This window comes from Muntiacus reevesi, chromosome 7 (assembly GCF_963930625.1).
Source record: "Muntiacus reevesi chromosome 7, mMunRee1.1, whole genome shotgun sequence".
NCBI classification, from domain to species: domain Eukaryota; kingdom Metazoa; phylum Chordata; class Mammalia; order Artiodactyla; family Cervidae; genus Muntiacus; species Muntiacus reevesi.
Genome location: NC_089255.1, coordinates 5,971,661 through 5,978,365, shown reverse-complemented (window position 1 = coordinate 5,978,365; position 6,705 = coordinate 5,971,661). Strand labels below are relative to the sequence as shown.

At 45.7% G+C, this 6,705-nt stretch overlaps 1 non-coding gene across 1 annotated transcript; it reads left to right on the top strand.

Moving 5' to 3' along the window:
* The first annotated feature begins 3,921 nt into the window (after positions 1–3,921).
* Positions 3,922–3,994, top strand: TRNAG-CCC (transfer RNA glycine (anticodon CCC)). The gene has a single exon. It is a non-coding gene; the product is annotated as a tRNA-Gly (tRNA).
* The last annotated feature ends 2,711 nt before the right edge of the window (positions 3,995–6,705 follow it).

The following is a 6,705-nucleotide window of genomic DNA, read 5'->3' as shown; positions in this document are numbered from 1 at the left end:
ACTTTAGAGGGGCACTCACCAGTGACCCCCCCCAACCCTGAGGTCCCCAAAGACCTCACCATGAGTACTTTCCATCATTTCTCAAAAGCTGAACAGAGAAAGTGCATGCGGGCTATGATTCTCTAAATGACATGCTTTTGGTCAATAAAATGATTTCAAGCATGAACTCTGGAAGGACCCTTGTTGTGGGAAACTAAGACCCCCTAAAGGGTGGAGGAAGGGCCTGCCCTGAGGGAAGGAGAGGGGCTCTGCAGGAGGCAGACCCACTGACTTGCCGGCCTCAGCCAAATTGAGCTTCGACTCTGACCATCAAGTGAACGTGAGCACATTGTTCAATGACGGTTCCTTCTTCCAAGGTCACACCCAGCAGCTGCAACTAAAATTCCACTTTCCTCACCCCTGATTCAGCATGCTTTTTAAAAAAATATTTTAATTATACACGTGATATACATATGCACAAGCTTCTTGTAAAAACCAAGAAACATAAAAAAGGAAAGCGTGAAAGCCTCCTCCCCCTTGCTCTCCCCAGAGATACTGCTGTTTTCAGGTAGGTAGGCATTTTTCTACATCTTTTTTTTAATGTAAATATATACTTCTTCCACTGTTTTAAATAAAAAGGATCATATGGTCTACATTGTCTTTCTAACTTGCCTTTTCACTTCATGAATATCTTTTCCTAACTATGCACATTGGCCCACCTTTCTTTTTCACTACCACCTCCCATGGACCTCCCACACTTGAGTTACTCCTTTCACTTGGCTGGCTTTTAAAGCAAGGCTTCAGCCTTTACACAGGCATGCCTGAGAACATAGGTGAGAATGTACCTAACCCAGATTCCTAGGAGTGGAATTGCTGGGTCAAACTCTATGTATCATTTAAAGCTGGCTGTTACTATCAAATTTCCCTTCAATGTCATGTCAGTTACATTCCTGTGAGCAGGGAAGGAGTGGCTATTTCCCTTCCCTAACCTAGAGGTTCTGCTGCTATTCTTTGACGCAGCCACATCCAAATGTGACATTCTAAGTTGAGTGATCCCATGAGAAGCAAATAAGCTTTAATTTCAACACGGGTGAGATGGATGCGGTCTAAAAATGGCATGACAATTTAATTTTGCCTTGAAAGTACTACAACGAGGCTATTTAAACAGACTGTTGCCTTCTTGCCCTGGATCCCCTCTCAGAGTGGACCGCCTTTAATCCTCCCTTAAAACTGTCAGGAACACGCTGTTTTATGGCAACCCCACCATCAAACAAGGAAAAACCAGCCGTTCTTTGGGTAGAATTAGTATGGAGCTCCCTCCTTCCCCCCAGTTTAGCAGTCAACAGCAAAGAGTGTTAAACCAGCATCTTACAAATGGGGTTGGACATTATCTTAATTACAGTCAACATGTTTATAATGCTAAATACATCTGACCTAAAAACTCAGCCTCAAAACAGCATGCATGCGGCTAGATAATCTCAGAATGGGCCGGTGACATTTGGTTGACATTTCCTCCCTCTCCCGTGTGAAAGGGTTGATCACTCGCCAGCAGTAGGAGAGACAGCCCTAGTTTGCCATTTAAATCCCCTTCCAATTACTTTCCTGCGATTGTATCAGTACTGGAGAAACTGAACTTAGCAGAGATCAGCCTTTGCAACCTCAGCAGAGTCAACCCCATGGTGAAAATTAAGGTATGTGTGTAAGCAGCCATTCATTTTCATAAAATGGTTAAAGCACCCTTGGACAGCAAGGAGATCCAACCAGTCCATCCTAAAGGAAATCAGTCCTGAATACTCATTGGAAGGACTGATGCTGAAGCTGAAACTCTGATACTTTGGCCACCTGATGTGAAGAACTGACTCATTGGAAAAGACCCTGAAGCTGGGAGGGATTGAAGGCAGGAGGAGAAGGGGACGACAGAGGATGAGATGGTTGGATGGCATCACTGACTCAATGGACATGGGGTTGAGTAAACTCTGGGAGTTGGTGATGAACAGGGAGGCCTAACGTGCTTCAGTCCATGGGGTCGCAAAGAGTCGGACACAACTGAGTGACTGAACTGAACTGAACCATTCATTTAAAAATATATCCACTTGGGTACCTCTGTGTGCCAGGCTATGCTGGGCCTGGAAAGAGGGTGTAGGAAAGGATCCATTCTGTGCCTCCAGGAGCTCCCCTGAGAAACAGGGACACAGACAGCACCTACAGGATGAACGCCCTGCAGCGGGCTGCCAGCCTAGGGGAGGAAGGGCCGGAGAAAGGCTCTGAGGAGGCGGACACCTGAGATGAGGCTCAAACAGATGAAGACGGAAGGAAGGGAGTCCCAGGTGGAAAGAGAGAAAAGGGGTGTCAGCAGAGTCTATTTGAGAGTAGATGGCTCAGACGGTAAAACTCTGCTTGCAGTGTGGGAGACTGGGGTTTGATCCCTGGGTCGGGAAGATCCCCTGGAGAAGGGAATGGCAGCCCACTCCAGTACTCTTGCCTGGAGAATCCCATGCACAGAGGAGCCTGGTGAGCTACAGTCCATGGGGTTGCAAACAGTCAGACACAACTGCGTGACTAACACGCAAGAAGTGAGCAAGGCTGCAGGGAGGGTATGCGGCGGGGAGGGACGAGCCACTTTCACCTGACTGTCTGGCTAGTCACTCAGATGTGCTGAACGTGTCCTGCAGAACATGGAGACCGTCCCAAAGCAATTACTCTGACAGCCTAAGGGACCTCATTTGGATCAAATTTTCTAGTTTCAGTTCATCTCTACTCCAAGTCCTGTATCTAGAAGCACATAGTGCCCACTCCTCAGACCTATGTTTTGCAGGTCCTGGAGTTCCAGCCTCAGCCCTTCTCACTCCCTGCCTGTTGCTGCCCAAGCCCTGTCCATCCTGCTACCCAGCTCCAACACCACATCCTTTCTGCCCAATGCCCTTCCAGCACTGCCTCGCTCGCCGAGCATTTTCCCCGCCCTGCCCTGCTGTCTCACCCCTCCGCCGCCACTCCCCCTCCCAAAGCAGCAACGAGGACCAGGCAGGCATAGGTGAATGTTTGCTGAATCAAACTGCGTAAGTGTGCCCTGATCAAACTGATCACCAAAGACGGAGCGCTTTGACCTTTGAATAAGCCATCTCTTCATTCTGTTATTTTTGAACTCCACAGGGTGATGGTGTGAAAATTGAAATGTCCTCTGGACTTCAACCTTGTGCTTTATCCAAAGACAGAGACCCCTTGCTATTGGTTACAGACCACCAACCTTAGTCTTGCTGATGTTCTAATCTGGGTAAGAAGATGGGTACGTGGGGTTTATATACAATCCTCTCTATTTTTTCGTACATGATTGCAAATGTGAATGATAATAAAAAGTATTTTTTAATCCACCAGTATGTGAACTGAGGTGGAAGCCCCCTTAACAAGTAACTTGTTTGCTTAGGCCTGGTTCCTGGTAAACAGAATGGGTTCCTGATCAAAGGAAGAAGCTTTAAAGTCTGACAACTCTAGATTTAAACCTGCCGCAAGATTTACTGGCTGTATGACCCAGGACACAAAACAGGTCCTTTCTGAATCTTCATTATTTTCATCTGTAAAATGGGGATGTTGATGATGGTACCCGCCTCGTAGGATGAGTGTGAAGGTGGAATCAGATAATAAAAGGATGGCACATGGTACAATGCCAGGTGGGGCTCAGTAGACTGATCCTACTGGCATTCACCTGGCATTGCCTGCTATTGGCATCATCATTTTCCTTCTTCTTATATCTTATTTTTAAAACATTCTTTGGTGATGGTTTATTTACATACTTATCTCTGCTTCAAGCTCCTCAAACACTGGGATGCTATCTGATTATTTCCAGCATCAAACACATAGCTTGAATTACAGAAAGTGCTCACAAGCTTTATTGATTGTAAACATCAGTGATTATATACGTTAGCACACATAAGAATGAAGGGGTCTTCCCTGGTGGTCCAGTGGTTAAGACTCCACGCTCCCAATGTAGGGGGCCCAGGTTCGATCCCTGGTCAGGGAATTGGATCCCGTATGTTGCAGCTAAGGCCCATCACAGCCAAATAAAAAAAGAGAGAGAGAGATGGAGGGACAGTAGACAGTGTATGCAATGACCTCTACACAACCGTTCAGACCTCAGGGAACTGTAAGCCTCCGAGATCTCATGGGGGTTCTACCCAGACATGTTAGAGAGAACCTTGCAGACATGCACGCATATACCAGACACTCCAGAAATAAACTGCACTGAAACTGTGGTCCCAACACCCCCTGTTTTGACTTGCTCATACTTTCATTCATTCAACAAAGGTCTAACGAGCAATTCCTGTAAGACAAGCAGTGTGCTGGATGCTTAGGAATATATGCATGCTAAGTCGCGTCAGTCATGCCCAACTCTTTGTGACCCTATGAACTATAGCCTGCCAGGTTTCTCTGTCCATGGGATTCTCCAGGCAGGAATACTGGAGTGGGTTGCCATGCCTTCTTCAATAGGAATATATGGAGAAAGGGAAACCAAAGAAGGCAGGTTTTGCTCTCAAGAGACACATAATCTAGGGAAGGAGATTATTTCATTACACTGTGGTAACCTTTCAAAAGAAATAAGAGGAAGAATAGAAGAAGCAGGCCTTCTGCAATTAGGTCCTGTTGCTGTTTAGTTGCTAAGTCGTGTCTCATTTGTGACCCCATGGACTGTAGCCCGCAAGGCTCCTGTGTCCATGGAACCTCCCAGGCAAGAATACTGCAGTGGGGTTGCCATTTCCTTCTCCAGGGGATCTTCTCAACCCGAGAATAGAGCCCACATCTCCTGCATTAGCAGGCAGATTCTCTACCACTGAGCCACCAAGGAAGCAAAAAGCAGAGACATTACTTTGCCAACAAAGGTCCATCTGGTCAAGGCTATGGTTTTTCCAGAGGTCATGTATGGATGTGAGAATTTGACTATAAAGAAAGCTGAATGCTGAAGAATTGATGCTTTTGAACTGTGGTGTTGGAGAAGACTCTTGAGAGTCCCTTGGACTGCAAGGAGATCCAACCAGTCCATCCTAAAAGAGATCAGTCCTGGGATCAGTTCACTGGGAGGACTGATGCTGAAGCTGAAACTCCGATATTTTGGCCACCTGATGTGAAGAACTGACTCATTGGAAAAGACCCTGATGCTTGGAGGGATTGAGGGCAGGAGGAGAAGGGGACGACAGAGGATGAGATGATTGGATGGCATCACGGACTCGATGGACTTGAGTTTGAGTAAACTCCAGGAGTTGGTGATGGACAGGGAGGCCTGGCGTGCTGCGGTTCATGGGGTCGCAAAGAGTCAGACACGACTGAGCCACTGAACTGAACTGCCTGAATTATGCCCCACTGAATCTTAAAAGATAAGTAGGAGCAGGCAAACAAAGGAAACAGGGAAGGGTGCTCCAGGCAGAGGGCACAGCGCGTGCAAAGCGGAAAGACAAGAAAGGGCTCTGGGCACGCCACGAGCTGTAAGGAGCTCCGAACGTCTGTAGAGATACTACAGTGGGTTAGTGCAGAGGCCACCAGGGCTTGTCTGCTTTTCCTGAAAGTAACCGGGAGTCACTGAAGAATGTTGAGAAGGGCACGAGCTAATATTGACATTTTGGAATTATCGCTTTGTTAGCTTTCTTGTAGCAAAGAGAACAGACTTGGAAATCTATCATATTCCTATTTTACCAGTAACAGATCTGATATTGTCAAGCCAGAAAAAATCTTAGAATCACCTCTTCTAACCCACGTATTGTAGAGATGAAAAAACTTACTTTCAAGGGTTACAAGGTAATTTATCCAAACTACTTATCTTTTAAAAATTATTTGGTGAAATTAAAAACGCTGCCCTACAATTCAGCCCTTCTGGGTCTCACTACCCCCTGCCACTTTGCTGGCACGGCTGCCAGATGGGCTCATTTCTGTGGGCATAGCTCAGGGAAGAGGCTCTTCAATGACTGAAAACATTTCCCTGTTTTGAGAGCTGGTCAAATATATAGTCTATGAGCATGAGAAAAATGTTAACTGGTTCTGACCATTTTCCCCTAGTGATTAAAAAGTTAAACCCTTTTAAACCAGAGATTATTCTTTGAGCTTCTAATACTATTTAAATTACAACTCCCAGATCTTGAGTGATGTAACAGACTCAAGTCCAAATGCTGCTTTTTTTAATTCTGTTCATCACATGGTGGTTACTTAACATGACAGAAGGCAACATGACTAGATTGGCCTGGTAACAAGATCTTAGAGGGGTTCTCGGTACGATAATGCTTGCCATCCCCTCAATCCTCCACAAAGATAAACAGGTTGATTATGTCATGTTTCTATCCAGGAAATCTCAAAGAAATCCACAGAGGTGCATCTAATCTACGTAATGCTACAGTCTTATGACCCACGGGGTCAGTTCCTTCCAATGACCACGGTAACCAGATTGTGCAGAGTGGTACGTCCCAGTTTTGACAGCCCAGAGCTGGCCAGCCATCAGGTCATCATTCCTGAAACAAACTGTGAGGGTTAAGTAGACTTCATAAACTAAAGCACCAGGGACATATCTATTTAGTAGATATCTAGTGGGAAAAAAATTAAAACAATTGTCTCAACCATGCTGACAAAAAAAGCTACTTGCTTCAGCAATACCAGATAACCACAGCAAAAGAGAATGTTGTTTGGGAGAATCCCAAACTACATGCATTCTGAAAGTTATTTCCATTTGCTTTAGCAAACATGCAAAAATTC